General features: G+C 61.1%; 1 protein-coding gene and 2 long non-coding RNA genes across 3 annotated transcripts in view; 2 read left to right on the top strand and 1 right to left on the bottom strand.

Moving 5' to 3' along the window:
- The window catches only part of LOC138063501 (uncharacterized), an 87,102-nt gene extending 80,448 nt beyond the window's left edge, over positions 1 to 6,654 (top strand). The window contains exon 3 of the long non-coding RNA XR_011137080.1: positions 6,554 to 6,654. This is a non-coding gene — a long non-coding RNA (uncharacterized lncRNA). The remainder of the gene's footprint in view (positions 1 to 6,553) is intronic.
- The window catches only part of LOC138063507 (maestro heat-like repeat-containing protein family member 7), a 330,369-nt gene that overhangs the window by 183,273 nt on the left and 130,885 nt on the right, over positions 1 to 16,211 (bottom strand). The gene's annotated exons all lie outside the window — the stretch shown is intronic.
- LOC138063541 (uncharacterized) lies at positions 6,770 to 8,686 on the top strand. Its single transcript, XR_011137081.1, has 3 exons — positions 6,770 to 6,831; positions 7,905 to 8,015; positions 8,449 to 8,686. It is a non-coding gene; the product is annotated as an uncharacterized lncRNA (long non-coding RNA).

Raw genomic sequence — 16,211 nt, forward strand, 5'->3', positions numbered from 1 at the left:
CAATTTTTTAGACAACGGGCAGACATCTTTTTCCAATTCTAACCATGCTGGATGAATAGGCCAACATCCTCCTACTTATATTAGTGGAGGGCTTAATTTATACACTGCGTAACGTGCTTCCGCCTGAATCAGTCCAGTCTGCTCCTCAGCTCTTTGACCTAAGCTAAGTCTGTTTGAAGCCCATTTGGGAGCCCTCCCTTGACCCTGGTTGCCAGCAGAACTCCCAAGGGCAATAATCTCTCCAGCACAGAGATGGCAACAGATTCCTGGGGGGATGATACTGCCTGAACCTGGTGGAGCTCTGGGCAGAGCGAACCGCTGTCTGCAACCCCCTTTTCTTCACAGAGCGCAGCTGCGGTTTCTGTTTTGATTGAGCAGCTCATGCAAACGTTCACCGTTAGGGCACGGCAGAGCTGTTACTGTGTGGCATGTTTTCCTGCCGGACTTTGTCGTTTCGCAGGAGCTTGATCATGGAGATCCTCAAGCAGTCGAGCATGCGTTCAGCGTGTTGAGACGGTATCAGCGCTGACTCCCTCCCTGAAGTCTGGGCTCCCCGAATCATCAGTTCCAGCGAGTCTGAAGTTAATCAGCGCTGCGTTTCATCGTTTGGCTGTGAGAGGCAGAAGGAAGTGAAGAGGCCTCAGGACTTGGCCAGCAGGAGCTGGGGAAAAGGCTCGCTGAAGGCCAAGGCCGGCTGAGGTGGCCGGGGCGGCGGGTCGGAGCTCCCTGCTGGGCCGGGTCAGGGGAGGCTCCGGGAGGGTCCGGCTCTGCGCAGGGTCTCTGGGGAGCGGTGCGGCCCGGGCTGAGGGCGAGGGCCGGGCCGAGGGCCGGGGCGAGCGGGAAGGGGGCCAGCTGCGGGGCGGCTCCGCGGCCGGGCAGGGCCGGGCCGGGGCAGGGCTGGGGGCGGGTCGGGCTGCGGCCGGGGCCGGGCTCCAGGGCGGCGGCGCCAGGCCGGGCCGGGCCTGACAGCAGCGCTGCGCCTGCGCCCCGCCTGCCCCGCCCTCTGCGCTGGCGGGCCAATCAGCTGGCGAGGGCAGGCCGCGGGCCAACGGCAGGGCCGGGGTGAGCCGTGAGCGACACGCAGGCCGCCCAATGGCCGCCGCGCCTGGCCGTGGCGCAGCCCGTCTGCCCGCCCCCCCGCCGGGCCTCGGCCCCGGCCCGGGAGTTTGGTGCTGCCGCGGGCGAAGTCCTGGCTCTGCAGCTGCCCGGCCCGAAGGTCTCGGCCGCGGGGAGGGAGGCGTCGCGGGGCCGTGCTGGTGCCCCGCCGAGGCAGCTGCCGGGCGGGAGCTCTGGGCGCCAAGGCCGGAGGCTTTGGGGCAGCGCCGGCTCCGGCGTGCTCGGGGCTGGGGCTCGCCCAGAGGGATCGTCTCTCGGTGCCGAGCCCCGAGGAGCGGTTTGTCCTGGACGTGCAGGTCCAGCCCCACCGCGGTGTCCGCGGGGCACCCGCCGGGGGATGGCTGTGGTGGTGGTGGGTGTCAAGGAGGTTGGTGTGGTGGGTCACAAGGATGGCTGAAGGGCTGGAGCGTCTCCCGTCGGAGAGAGGCTGAGGGAGCCGGGAGTGTTTCGCCTGGAAACCAGAGTGGTGGTGGGATGTTTTCCGGGTGTCCAAACAGGTGATGTAGGGAGGGTGTGAGGGGGACGGAGACCGTGGTTCGGAGTGGTTGTCAGTGGTGTGGAGTGAGAGGAGGAGAGGGAATGGGCACCAAGTGGCCAAGCAGGAAATTCCACCTTGTTCACTGTGAGGGTGGTCAGAGAGTGGAGCAGGTTCCCCGAGTGTCTGTGGGGTCTCGACTGTGTGAGATACTGCAAACCGTCTTGGCCCAGTCCTGGGCAACCTGCTGTAGGTGCCCCTGGTTGAGCAGGGGTTTGGAGAAGGAGATCTCCAGAGGTCCCTGCCAACATCATCTATTCTGTCACTCTGTGAAAACAACAAAACTCATACCCAAAACAGCCATTCAAAGAAAAAAGTGAAGTAGCTGGAGAGTTACTAGCTGCAGGTAGATTGGCTCAGTTGTTTTCAGTGCTTGTGGATGGGGGGAGGGAAAAGAAATAGGATTTTTAATTCAAGGTCTTCATATCATGCTCATTAAGAAAAAGGAAAAAAAACTCATGAGTTGGGCTTTCAGGATGGAGGCAGCTGTGATGTTGCTGCTGGGAGGTGGAAGGACTACAGGGGAGGGGCCTGGAGGCAGCAGCCCCCTCATCTGCCTCCTGCAGCTGAATTTATCCATGTGCTGAGTGAGGGAGCCTGGGAAAAGGAGTTTCTGAGCTGAGATGCCGAGCACCAAGTGCTGGGGGCTCTCGCTTGGTCTGGTAGAAGAACTGGATGCATTGGGAGGGTGGTTTTCTTTCTTTTGAGGGAACAATTTCCTCATGTGAGGAAGCAAAGACTAGTCCTAGACTAGAAGTGCCTAGGATGGATGTCCATGAGTCTGTTTGGTACCTTCCTTACTCATTCAGCATTTCTGTTTCTGTGTGGCCAGATGCAAGGGCCCTTGGTACTTCCTTTTCCTCCTTTGGACACCTCATCTGATAGTGGTGGACCTTTTTCTCTACAGGGCCATGTTGGCCAAATCCTTGGCTCCCAGCAATCAATGCGCTGCCATCAGTTCCTGCCTCCAATCCCACCTCTCTCAGTGTGCCCTTCTATGAGAGATGCTCCAGAGCCGTAATCATCTTTATGGCCCTTTCCTGGAGTCTGTGCAGCAGGCCCATGTCTTTCTTGTACAGGAGAGCCCACATTTGGTCACAGCCCTCCAGGTGCAGCCTCACCAGTGCTGAGCAGGAGGGAAGGAGCTCCTCCCTTGACCTGCTGGCAAGGCTCTTGCTACTGCAGCCCAGGATACTGTTGGCCTCCTTTGCCATGAGGGTGCATTGCTGGCTGATGACCAGCTTGTCCACCAGGAGCCGCAGGTGCTTCTCTGGAAAGCTGCTCCTCAGCCGGTCAGTCCCCAGCCTGTTGTGGTGCATGGGGATAGTTCTTCCCATGTGCAGGACTTGGCGCTTTCGTTTGCTGACTGTCATGAGGTTCCTGTCTGCCCACTTCTCAGGTCCCTCTGAGTGGCAGCACAATCATGTGCTGAATCAGCCACTCCTCCCAATTTTCTGTCATCTGCCAGCTTGCCTCGGATTCCTTTGGCCCCATCATCCAGATCATGAATGAAGATCTTAAACAAGGTTTGCTACATTGCTCCCAGGATCCTTCCTGGACTGCCTTCATTCGGCTGTGCTCCCACACAGACCCAAGAGGTACCTGAAGGCAGAATTAGTCCACGTCCTGCTCTAATGAACGATGTGACTGGGATTTTATGGCATCACCTTCCTCTGGTTTTCCCAGTCCTTGCAAAGGATGCCTGCTCTTGACCCTCCCTCACTGCCAAACTAGACGCAAGGGCGCACAACACGTGTCTTCAGGAGAGTGTTGCAAATGCACCTCAGGCTCCGAGGAAACTGTCTTGCCATCTTGGGCACATAGGAAAGAACTATCACTGCTACAAAACACTGGAAATGTCTTGCAATGTCATAAATGTAGAGAGACGACATGGGATGAAGAAGAAAGCTAGGAATTTTTCCCAAAGAAAGTAAACATCTCCCTGGCCACCCGCAAGGAGGTCGCAGGCTGCTCCTTGCTGACAGATGTGAAGAGTGCCACTCAGCAGACTCACACCCAGTCCCCAAAGGAGAGACACGGGCAGTCCCTGGAGGAGAATCAGCCTGGTGCTGAGGTAAATGTGGACCAGGCAGCAGTCATGTATGTTATGGGTAGTGGGCTGGGGAGGGCTCTGGGGAAGGAGGTGCAAAGGCCAGAGGGGGAAATGCTGAGCTGTGGGTCTGTCCAAGTGCTGTGTGGGGCTGGTGTGTGCACATCAGCAGAGCGGCTTAGGCAAGAGCAATGCAGGCCTGAGCCCCTTGTGGCTAGTTGTAGGGGTCAGAAGGGATTGCTTGTTGGAGCGCATCACAAGGCAGCTACAGGCACCGCTCCTGTGTGCGAGGCTCCTGCCTGCCCTTTTTGGGAAGGCAGGTACTGGGATGCCCGGCACAGATGCTCACTGCGAGCTCGCTGGGAAAGGTCAGCACTTTCTCTCCAGTTATGGCCAGAGGAGGAAGGCAGCTTTTCCCTGCCAGCAGGGTAGTGCGAGCACTGTGCATGCAACTGCGGAGACATTAGTTAGATGTGAAAACAGAAGCTGCCCCCCAAAGCGCTGTGTGTTCTGCTGCAGCCTGCCTGTTGCCTTGGGAGTTGCCTTCTAGGTGGAAAGTAGAGGGCAGCCGGGAGAGTAAATGCAAAGCAGGCAAAGTAAGAGCTGGTCAAGGCCACCCCTTTCTCTGTCCCTCTTAGGATCACTTGAGTGAGCTTTAATTCTGGAGGTGTTTGAGAAGGAGGCATTTTAAATAGCCCTGCAAACTTAGGAAAATGTCACCTTCAAAAACTAAGAAGCCAACTTGCCCTCTTTTCTCTCTTCTTCGGATGATTAGTTTCATTTGGAAGGGTACTTAATTTTTGGAGTGGGATATGCTCTTCTGGGACTGACTTTTGTGTGTGTTTGAATCTTCTCACAGCTTAGGTACTAGATTTATTCATTGATGATTAATAATCGCAGAGAAGTTTTAATGCCCTGTTGTCTAATAAGGCAAGAGAGATAAAAATTTGGAAGAGTTTCTTTAAAATGCAGCTCTTAACCCTCTGGCATCCAAACAGAAAGCAGGTGAAGATCTTCTCCAATTGCAACTTTAAATGCATTTTGAACCAAGGAGGAGCTCCCTGGGAAGCACAACCCCATGAGAAGCCTGTAACAGCCCCCCATCCCGCGTGGGGACCAGGCCAGGGCAGCATCTCCCACGGGGCGGGCTGCGACGGGGGTCGAGCGGGGCTGCGGTGCCCCCCGTCAGGGGGTCCCGGCCTCCCCCCACAGAGGCATCCCGGGAGGATGGTGGCAGCAGGGCTGAGGTCGGGCGCCCTTGGGGAGGGGGCTCTGCCCATTTTGGAGGCTGGACAGCATGGGGAGCCCCCGTCCTGTCCCCGAGGGGAGGCGCTGGGTCCCCCTGGGCCCGTGGTTCAGCCCGGCCCCGATTCCATCCCGGTGCGGCAGTTATCGCCGTGGGAACGCGGATGCAGCGGGCTCCAGACGTGTTGCCCAGCACTGCGTGGGGCAGCAGGAGGATCTGGGCTCTCCCCGGAGCAGGCACTGCGCGGGGCAGCAGGAGGATCTGGGCTCTCCCCGGAGCAGGCACTGCGCGGGGCAGCAGGAGGATCTGGGCTCTCCCCAGAGCAGGCACAGGATCCCACCGCCCCTCGGCGCGAGCCATGGGGAGGCGAGTCAGAGTGCAGAGTTGGGTGCCGCAGCCGCAGCCGGTAGGAGGCGCTGGGTGGGATGGGAGGCAGGTCAGGGCCGTGGGGCTGGGAGCCGGGGTCGGTCCTCGTGGTGTTTCCAGACCCCCGAGGGGGGTGGTAGGCAGGGACCAAAGTGGTACCTTGGATGGTGTTGCCACGACAGCCATCCCGTGCTGGGTCCCCACAGCTCTTCAGAGCTGACGGCCACAGACATCCCCTCCCTGTCCCCTCCCCATCCCCATCCCCATCCCCATCCCGGGAGAGCTCTCGGGGAAGGGTTTTTACCCTCCTGCTGGCCAGGGTCCCTGTGGCACACACACAAAGCTGATGCTCTTTCAAATCCAAACAGCCCCTTTGGGTCCAGGCAGGTGGCAAGAGTACCCTTAGGGCAGGAGCTGTCTGTATCAAAAGAGGAAGAGCTTTTCCTTCAGTCCTAAAATCCCAGAAACTGCCTGGCCTCAGGCACACAAAGCCTCTGGGTGATGATAAGGCTGACATGAAGGTGAAAGGCGGCCACAGACCACTGCCAAGAGCCCTGGCACAAGTTGCAGCCGCCAGGGCTGGGACAGCACAGGGGCTGGAGCCCCAGGCACACAGTCCCTCGCACAGTGCCAGCCCCTTCGGGGGGCTGGGGGTCATGGGACAGGGTTCCCTCCCTGGTGACCGCACACTTGGGGTTGACAGCTCCATTGCGCAAGGGGCTCTGACCTGCCCACCTGGGTCAGTGCTTCCCCTGCCCTGTCCTTGAGCAAGGCCACTGCACATGCACAGAGCAAGGCCACAGCTGAGGCATGGGGACACTCAGTTCTGCCTTGTGCCGTTTCCCAGCAGGGCATCGTGAGACGGTTTCTCACCTTCATGGGGACCATCCTGTGGAACTTGTGGCTGTGGTGTTTTATCCAGCTGAAGATGTGGGGGAGAGGCGAGCAGCAAGCCAGTCGAGGAAGAGCAAGGCTCCAGTGTACCCAACTGGGTAAGAGCCTCGTGGCCAGAAGTACCCTCAGCTTCTGGCAGCGGAGGCAATGGGGAAGGTGCCCTCCAGGTTCCTGACACAGGGTCTGGGGTCAGACTGTGGCATGGTCCTTGGGGACACGAGCCTGTTCCATTGTATTGAACATGGCCCTGTTCCTCCCACAAGGACAGACCCTTGTGGGGAAAGCCAGGTGTGGCAGCTGGGAGCCATGGCAGCCTCATCACATAGCACCCTGGTGTGTCTTGCAGGAGCCACATCCGACCGCCGTGTGCAGCCCCTCATCAACAGACCAAGAGCTGCTCTCTCCTACAAGAAAGGGACAGGCTCCTTCGTGGCACAAGTCATCTCCGCCTTGGTGAGTGCCGGCCTCGTGTGGGCTCTGGTGCCCCACCAGTGTCGTGTCACTGATGCCAGCTCACTTGGTTTCCCACAGACCTGGGCTCCTGCCTCTGCTCAGAGGCGAAAACGGACACAGGCTTTTGGCATCCTGTGGCGAAGACCGCCAGATACCCGTGTTCCCTGTGAGGTAGGGGAAAAGGCTGTTTTGTGCCCTTGTTCCTCCATCTTGGGGCCTTGACTCTCCCCTCCGTGCCTCAGTTTCCCCATCCTGGATCTAGCACTGGCCCACTGGCAGCCTGTGGGCTAAGTCAGAGAAGAGGCAAGCTGTAGGCTCTGCAAGCAGCAGGGTTTGAGAGAAAGGTGCTGATCGAAGGCCAGGCGAGAGTGGGGCTCCTTGGGGTGTCTCCGGGGAGTTCATTTTGGGGCAGTGGTGGTATCGGAGAGGAGGGGGACAATGCAGTGTAACAGTCTAAGAAGAGCGTGGGCAAAGGGGCTCTCTCTGGAGCCGTCATGGGCAGGAAAGAGCAGGCTCTGCCCAGGCATGTGTGGGATGAGGACTGTACTGCTAAAGGCCCGTTGGAGCAGGACGGAGTGGGGTGGGGAGCAGGCTGAAGATTGTGAGGAGGCTGGAGAGTGGGATGAGGTGCTGAGGGCAGCCTGACAGCAGCAGTTAGGGACAATTCCCCCACCGGTGCAGCAGGGGAGGCTGGGGTAAGGGCAGCCCCCCCGGGGCAGGACAGGCTGCTTGTCCGTGGAGTCAGGGGAGGAGAGCCCAGGTGCGCACAGCACTATGTGGGGCATTAGTGCAAAACTGGGAGCTTGGGAAATATGTGTCTCTTTCTAAAAAGTCCTGAATCGTCCCTCACAAAGGAACCTTTTGGGTGGGTGGCTCAACACTATTGCATTGAAAGTGGAAATAAGGTGGGTGCTTTGAGTGGATTGGAAAAGGGGGCCGAGGGAGCAGCTGCCTGTGTCCGTGGGAAGGCCTGGGGCTGCCGTGGGGCAGCATGCAGGGCACCGGGGCCCCTTGTGAGAAGCTGTGTGGGATGAGAGGGCTGTCATGGGGCAGCATGTGGAGTGAGAGCTGTGTGTTGCCGCCTGGGGAATGAGAGGGTTGTGGGCGTTGCCAGGGCTGGCAGCTGCCCTTAGGGCAGCATGTCCTGCAACCCCCACATGTGGGGCCCTGCTTGGAGGGAGCCCTATCCCTCTGCCTCCCCACATCCCCCTTTGCTCAGGGTGGGGAACCGCGTGTCATTGCAGTCCCTGACAGCGAGCAGCGAGACACCGAAGCCCAGGAGGACAACCGGCCGATGGGGAAACCTGGGGGGTACCGTGGCGCTGAGCACCAAAGCGCTGCCTCATCCCGTCTGTGTAAGAGGAGCACTCTGGGGCCAGGATCAGTGGCAGCATGTGCCACTGTGCTGAGGAAGGGCTGTGGGAGTGGGGAGATGGGAGGGTTTGTGGGCCGAGGAGAGCCCTGAGGGGAGAGTCTGGTAGCCCATGCAACCTAGCCGCACGGGGTGGGAGGCCCAGTGCTGGGCGCTGCAGAAAATGGGAGAAAGTGGTGAGTGTGTGCCCACTTGTGGAACTAAGGGGAGGGTTAAGTCAGGCTGTTCTGTGTGTGGAGCAAAGGAGTGGGCTCAATCAGGGTGCTTGAGGGTGAAGCCTGCCCAGTGCTTTGGGGCAGCGAGCAGGTGGATTTCCAGCCTTCCCCATGTGCCGAGAGCATAATTCTCTTGCTCCTGTGAAAGCACCACAGAAGGCTACTTGTCACCAACTGACCTGACAGTTTCTCCTTTTGCAGAGTGTGGAGCCATGCAGGCTGTGGCTCCCAGTCCACCAAGCCAACGTGACGAACGTAAGCGCTGCTCGCAGCCTCCCGAGTGCTCAGCTCGGGCCTGCTCTCCTGCCAGGCAGAGACTGTCCAGAGCTTGTCTCTGCAGTGACGGTGGCCCTGGGGGACACGTGTGGGGCACCGAGCTGTCGCTGCTTGAAGCGACATTGTGTCTACGTAAGAGGAGCGGGCTAGGGGAACAAGGCATCGGGACAGCTGGTTCCCCACTGCAATGGAGGAAGGGTTTGGAGAGTGGAGGGGAGGGAGGCACTGGGGGTGGGGGGGGTGATGGACATGTGAGCCCCAGCCATGTGGGGTGGGAGGAATGGTAGTGGGTGTTGGTGGAAGACGGGGGCTTAGGTCTGGACGCAGTCCTGGAGCAAAGGGGTGAGCTAGCTCAGGGTGTTTTCGGGATAGTTCTCGCCCCTGCTGCTTTGGTTGGTGAGCAGGCTTTGTGCAGCCTTCCCCATGGGCAGAGGTCAATAGGTAATAGAAAGGGAGGGTTTCACTCCCTTCTTGCCCGCTGGCAAGCAGCCCACTGGCACGCCAGGGATGAATGTGCCCAGGCAAGTCCTTTGCAAAGCCAGGGTCAGGGGAGGTTTCCCCAGAGGTGGGTGGGAAGGGGGATGTTATGTGCAGGGTGTTGGTCCCATGCCTCGTTCGTGTGCAGTGCAGGGGTAGGTAAAAGCCTTTATTTTGATGGGGCCTGCCAGAGATATGCGAGGAAGACGAGGGACATGACCACGCGCCCCAGACCAGCAGCTTTGCCAAGTCGAGCCAGGATCCCACAGCCGACTGCAGAGCGGAGAAGGAGCCCTGAGCCACAGGCCTGCTCGCCCGAGCTGATTGTCATTGACACCGCCCCAGGGACAGGCAACGCTTGGGACACCATTTGGTGCTGGACCCAGGACATGAGCCAGAGCCTGGAGAAGCCTTCAGCCTCGCCTCAGGTGAAGGGGTTTCCCTGTCTTGATGGGACAGGTGGTGGGCAGCAGCGCGTGGAAGGGTTTGGGACATAGAGGAAAGGCCAGGCTCCAGCAGCCCGAAGCAGCAGGGAAAGCAGGAGGGCAATGGGAGCAGTTTGGGGGGAGTCCTGAGAGACTTAGGGGTTCTTGGGTTGTTAGCTTGTGATTATTGCCTTGAGGTTGTACTCCTTAGAGGTTATTGCTTTGAAGTGGGCTAGGCAAGTTGTCCCTGGGAGCACCCAGCCAATCTGCAAAAGGGCCGAAGAAGGCTCCTTCGGACTCACTGTACCACCAATGTCTTCTGTTGTAGAGCCCGGAGAGCATCGCAGTGCTGATCCCAATCCCGGAAACAAGCAACAACGACGTAAGCACCGCTCGCAGCCCCCCACATGCTCACCGCCATGCTGCTCTGTGTCCACGTGCAGCTTGGCCAGGTTCTGCAGATGGGATTGTTGGTGCAGGCTTTCTAGGCCACGTGAGAAAACAGGCCTGTTGAAAAGAGGGCGAAAAGTGCAGGCTGTGCAGCTGGTCTTCCTGTTAGAGGGAGGGCAAGAGCCCAAACTTAGGACTAGGAAATAGTCCAGGGGCCCCTTTCGTGGTGGATCTGAAGGAGAGGTGGAGAAGGTGGGCCCAGTGGGTGCCCCCAGCCCGCCAGTGTGATGGGGCTCGGAGCTAGTGTGTGCGTGGAGATGTAGAAGGCCGTGTGGGGGTGCTGGAGGACCAGAAGGCTGTGCAGTGGCCACAGCACCTTGAGGGCTGTGCCACGGCAGTGGGAGAGGCTGGGAGAGGCAAGGCTGGGGCAGCGGCTGTAGGAGTGTGCCAGGTGGGGCAAGTGGTGGTGGTGGGGGTGCGGGAGGTCTTTGAGAGAGGAGCCTTTGAGTAGGCGTAGGGCAAATGTGGGCTGAGGTGTTGCTAGTGGAGTTGTGGAGGGAAGAGGCTGGGAGGTGAGAGCGGGGCTGCCTTGAGCACAGCACCGCCAAGCCCCTCTTTGTCCCTGGAAGCGCTTGATGGCCAGGAGGGGTGTTGCCTGGAGGAGTAGGCTCCATGGTGGGAGGAGGGAGGTGGGAGCAAGGTGTCTTTGTGGGGAGAGGAGGGCGAGTGGGTTGCGGGGAGGTGGGCCAGATGGGTGGGCCAGGGGTGGCAGTGGCAGGGGCAGTGCCAGGTGCCTGGCACCTGCGAGGGCACTCAGCACCACAGGGAAGACACTGCTTGTGGTGGGAAGGTGCAGGGCAAAAGCTGCCAAGTTGGTGTGGAGGGAAGGGAAGAGAGAGAGGCTGTAGTTGGCGTGGGAGCAGAGAGGTGGGCTGGCTGTGGTGCGTGCTCACTTGTGGGCCCTTGGAAAGGGAGTGAGGCGAGGTGGGAGGCTGCTGAGCAGAGGGGCGCTGTTGCTGCTTGGCACCACGTTGGCCAGGAGTAGGGCTGGCGTGCTGTGTTGCGCTGCAAAGGCCTCCTTTGCTTTGTCAGGCTGTGGAGAGGGCCAGCAGGGCCGCCTCGGAGCCCGGGAGAGAGCAGGAGGCGGCGAGCAGCAGCGGAGGCATGGGTGCTCAGGTATGAGCTAAGGAGCGAGCTGAGGCGCGAGAGGTTGTGAGGAAGGGCTTTGTTGGGGCTCTGTTGGTGGGCAGAGGTGGTGATCTGCTGGGGGAGGGTGGTGTGAGGTTGAGCTGCTGCCCCCAAAAACGCTCCTGAGCAGAGCAGCCCTGGCGTGGGCAGAGAAGAAGCCCTTGTTTACTTCTCTCCCGGCTCCACCAAGCAGACCCATGATTCCCCCGCTTGCCCACTGGCTCCCCGAGACGGCAGCTTGGCCGCAGGCTTGGGGCAGGCGCGTGGTGCATGCAGGCTTTCCTGAAAGGAGCAGCTGCCTTTGCAGCTGGGGCCTGGCCGTGCAGCTGGGGCCCCCATTAGGCCCTCTGGGGAAAGGTGGCGCAAAGGCCGTGCGCCAGCGTGGTCTTCAGCCAGGCAGCTGAGCTCTGAAGGCGGGGAGCCCCACAGCCAAGGCGCCTGTTGTGCTCGTAAGGCTTTAGAGGCAGGCTACTTGGGAGCAGGCAGGCGGCAGAGGCCCAAGGCGAGGGCCAAGCAGGGCGGTGGGTGGGAGCCCTTTGTGGTGGGAGTCAGGGCAAAGGAGTCGGGGCTCTTGGGCTCTTGGCTTGTGACTCTTGCCTGAAGGATTTGGGTGCCTGGAGGCATGTTGTGCGTGGGAGCTGCCTGGCAATGTGCCCCCAAAGGGCCAAAGGAGGCTCCTTCTGAGTGCCTGTGCCACCAATTTCTTCTCTTGTAGAGCCTGGAGAGCATCCCACTTCCGGTCCCGGTCTCCGAAGCCAGCAGCAAGGACGTAAGCGCCACTCCTAACCCCCACGTGCTCACCCTGGTGCTGCTCTGTGTGCACGCGTAGCTTGGCCAGGTTGTGCCCGTGGGTTCCTCGGTGAAGGTTTTCTAGGCACACAGGAAAAACAGGCAGGCCTGTGGAAAAGGCATGCAACCTGAGCAGCAAGCGCCTGTCCCGAAGGTCCATGTCCTGTGTGGGGCTGGTCGTGTGGCGGCAGCGGTGCTGGGGATGCAGCAGCCCCTTGCCCTCGCTCTGCTGGTGATGCTCGGTGACAATGTGCCCTTGGTGCCTTGGCAGGTGGTGCAGAAGCAAGCTGGGAGCATGGACAGGGAGAAACCGCGGAGGCTGCTGAGAAAGCAGCGCCTGGGAAGGCCTTCTGCTGTGCAGCCTCCAGAGCTGGTGAGGGCTGGGGCCAGGGCGGCAGAGTGTGGTGGCAGCTGTGTGCCACTGCTGTGGCAGGAGGTGGGAGCAGGGCCCCTTTGCTGTGGATCTGAAGGAGAGGTGGCCAAGCTGGGTGCAGAGGGTGCCATCACATTGGCAGCATGCTGGGGCTCGGAGCTAGTGTGTGTGCGGAGATGTAGAAGGCCGTGGGGGGGTGCTGGAGGCCCAGAAGGCTGTGCGGTGGCCACAGCACCTTGAGGGCTGTGCCGCGGCAGTGGGAGGGTCTGGGAGAGGCAAGGATGGGGCAGTGGCTGTTGGGAGTTTGCCAGGAAGGCTGGTGTGCAGTGCTGGTGGTGGGGGTGCGGGAGGTCTTTGAGGAAGGAGCCTTTGAGTAGGTGTAGGGCAAATGTGGGCTGAGACGGCCTCAAGACCTCATAGTGCATTTGTGGAGGGAAGAGGCCGGGAAGGTGAGAGCGGGGCTGCCTTGAGCGCAACACTGCCGACCACCCGTTTGCCCCTTGATGTGCTTGATGGCCAGGAGGGGTGTCACCTGGAGGACTAGGCGTGGGGAGGATGCCAAGGGCACTGCAGCATGTTGGTGTGCGGTGGGCAAGCAGGCGGTGCTGGAAGTGGTGGTGGGTGGCAGGCAGCAGGAGGAGGGAGCGGCAGTGTTGGCGGGGGCCTGGGTGCCATGGTGGGAGGAGGCAGGTGGGAGTGAGGCTGGTGTGTGGGTGTGTGGGGAGAGGAGGGCGAGTGGGTTGTGGGGAGGTGGGCCCGATGGGTGGGTCAGGGGCAGCAGTGGCGGTGGCAGCGCCAGGTGCCTGGCACCTGCGAGGGCGCTCGGCCCCGTGGGGAAGACACTGCTTGTGGTGGGAAGGTGCAGGGCAAAAGCTGCCAAGTTGGTGTGGAGCGAAGGGAAGAGAGAGAGGCTGTAGTTGGCGTGGGAGCAGAGAGGTGGGCTGGCTGTGGTGCGGGCTCCCTTGTGGGCCCTTGGAAAGGGAGTGAGGCGAGGTGGGAGGCTGCTGAGCAGAGGGGCGCTGTTGCTGCTTGGCACCACGTGGGCCAGGAGTAGGGCTGGCGTGCTGTGTTGCGCTGCAAAGGCCTCCTTTGCTTTGTCAGGCTGTGGAGAGGGCCAGCACAGCTGCCTCGGACCCCAGGAGAGAGCAGGAGGCGGCGAGCAGCAGCGGCATGGGTGCTCAGGTATGAGCTAAGGAGGGAGCTGAGGCGCGAGAGGTTGTGAGGAAGGGCTTTGTTGGGGCTCTGTTGGTGGGCAGAGGTGGTGGTCTGCTGGGGGAACACAGTGTCAGGTTGGAGCTGCTGCCCCCAAAAATGCTCATCAGAGTAGCCCTGGCGTGGGCAGAGAAGGAGCCCATGTTTGCTTCTCTCCCGGCTCCACCAAGCAGACCCATGATTCCCCCGCTTGCCCACTGGTTCCCTGAGACGGCAGCTTGGCCGCAGGCTTGGGGCAGGCGCGTGGTGCATGCAGGCCTTCCCGAAAGGAGCAGCTGCCTTTGCAGCTGGGGCCTGGCCGTGCAGCTGGGGCCCCCATTAGACTCCGGGAAAAGGTGGCGCAAAGGCCGTGCGCCAGCGTGGTCTTCAGCCCCGCGTGCCAGGCTGCTGAGCTCTGAAGGCGGGGAGCCCCACAGCCAAGGCGCCTGTTGTGCTCGTAAGGCTTTAGAGGCAGGCTACTTGGGAGCAGGCAGGCGGCAGAGGCCTGAGGCGAGGGCCAAGCAGGGAGGTGGGTGGGAGCCCTTTGTGGTAGGACTCAGCTGGAAGGAGCCGGGGCTCTTGGGCTCTTGGCTTGGGATTGTTGCCTGAAGGATTACGGTGCCTTTGCGTGGGCTAGGCATGTTGTGTGGGGGAGCTGCCTGCCAGTCTCCCAAAGGGCTGAGGAAGGCTCCTTCTGAGTGCCTGTACCACCAATGTCTTCTGTTGTAGAACCTGGAGAGCACACCAGCCGGGATGGCAGCCTCTGCACCCAGCAGCAACAACGTAAGCGCCACTCCGAGCCCCCCACATGCTCACCCAGGTGCTGCCAGCTCGGCCAGGTTGCGCAGCTGGGTTTCTTGGTGCAGGCTTTCTAGGCCACGTTAGAAAAAAGGCCTGTTGAAAAGAGGGTGAAAAGTGCAGGCTGTGCAGCTGGTGTGGCTGTGAGAGGGCGGGCAGGAGGCAATGCTAGAGGCGGCGGTGGGCGAGTGCTGCATGGGCGTGGGGAAGGGCTGTGTTTGGGGGTGATGTGGTGAGGTAGTTGGTGACGTGGGGACTCAGCCATTTGGAGGGTGGAGCTGGAAGAGTGGAGGTGGGAGCAGGGCCGTGTTGTGGTGGGTGGCGGCAAGTGGGCGAGGAGGAGTTGGTGTTGGGCGGGTGGGAGTGTTGGAGCGGGTAGGGGAAGAGGAGGTTTGCTGAGAGTTGTTGGCAAAGGGTGTGTGTGTGGGGAGAGGTGGGCATGGTGGTGAGCGTAGGAGGGTGGCTGTGTTGGGTGGCCGTGGTGGGAGCCCGTTGGCTCGAGCAGCATGGCCGTAGGCAGGTAGGGAGGGGCCCCGCATGCAGCCTGATCAGCAAGTGCGCGTGGCGAAGGTGCGTCTGCTGTGCGGGGCTTGTGCCGAGGCCACAGTGGTGCTGGGGATGTAGCAGCAGGTTGCCGTCCCTCCATGTGAGATGCTCGGTGACAATGTGGCCTTGGTGGCTTTGCAGGTGGCCGCCAGAGCAGCTGCGAGCACGGCCAGAGAGAAACCGCGGCGTTTCCTGAGGGCGCAGCGGCGGGGAAAGCCTCCTGGCGTGGAGCCACCAGAGCTGGTGAGGGCTTGGGCCAGGGCAGGGCAGTGTGGTGGCAGCTGTGTGCCAGTGCTGTGTCAGGAAATGGCCCGGGGGCCCCTTTGGTGGTGGCTCTGAAGGAGGAGCGGCCAAGGCAGGCCCAGTGGGTGCCCCCGCACCGGCAGCGTGATGGGGCTCGGAGCTAGCGTCTGAGCGGCCATGGAGAAGGCCGTGTGAGGGTGGGTGTTGGAGGCCCAGAAGGCTCTGCGGTGGCCACAGCACCTTGGCGGCTATGCGCCAGCAGTGGGCCGGGCCGGGCCAGGCAAGGATGGGGCAGTGGCTCTTGGAGTTTGCCAGGAAGGTTGGTGGGCAGTGCTGGCGGTGGGGGTGCGGGAGGTCTTTGAGGAAGGAGCTTCTGAGCGTGCGTAGGGCAAATGTGGGCTGAGGCTGGTGAAGTCGTTGCTAGTGGAGTTGTGGAGGGAAGAGGCTGGGAGGTGAGAGCGGGGCTGCCTTGAGCGCAGCACCTCCGATGGCCCCTTTGTCCCTGGAAGCGCTTGATGGCCAGGAGGGGTGTTGCCTGGAGGAGTAGGTGCGGGGGGCTGCTAAGGGCACTGCAGCATGTTGGTGTGCGGTGGGCAAGCAGGCGGTGCTGGAAGAGGTGGTGGGTGACAGGCAGCAGGAGGAGGGAGTGGCAGTGTCGGCGGGGGCATGGGTGCCATGGTGGGAGGAGGTAGGGGGGAGCGAGGCTGGTGTGTGGGTGTGTGGGGAGAGGAGGGCGAGTGGGTTGTGGGGAGGTGGGCCCGATGGGTGGGCCAGGGTTGGCAGTGGCGGTGGCAGCGCCAGGTGCCTGGCACCTGCGAGGGCGCTTGGCACCGAGGGGAAGGCTCTGCTTGTAGTGGGAAGGTGCAGGGCAAAAGCTGCCAAGTTGGTGTGGAGCGAAGGGAAGAGAGAGAGGCTGTAGTTGGCATGGGAGCGGAGAGGTGGGCTGGCTGTGGTGCGTGCTCACTTGTGGGCCCTTGCGAAGGGAGTGAGGCGAGGTGGGAGGCTGCTGAGCAGAGGGGTGCTGTTGCTGCTTGGCACCACGTGGGCCAGGAGTAGGGCTGGCGTGCTGTGTTGCGCTGCAAAGGCCTCCTTTGCTTTGTCAGGCTGTGGAGAGGGCCAGCACAGCTGCCTCGGACCCCGCAAAAGAGCAGGAGGCGGTGAGCAGCAGCGGAGACATCGGTGCTCAGGTATGAGCTAAGGAGCGATCTGAGGCACGAGAGGTTGTGAGGAAGGGCTTTGTTGGGGCTCTGTTGGTGGGCAGAGGTGGT

The sequence above is a fragment of the Struthio camelus genome, chromosome 32 (genome assembly GCF_040807025.1).
Source record: "Struthio camelus isolate bStrCam1 chromosome 32, bStrCam1.hap1, whole genome shotgun sequence".
Lineage (NCBI taxonomy): Eukaryota > Metazoa > Chordata > Aves > Struthioniformes > Struthionidae > Struthio > Struthio camelus.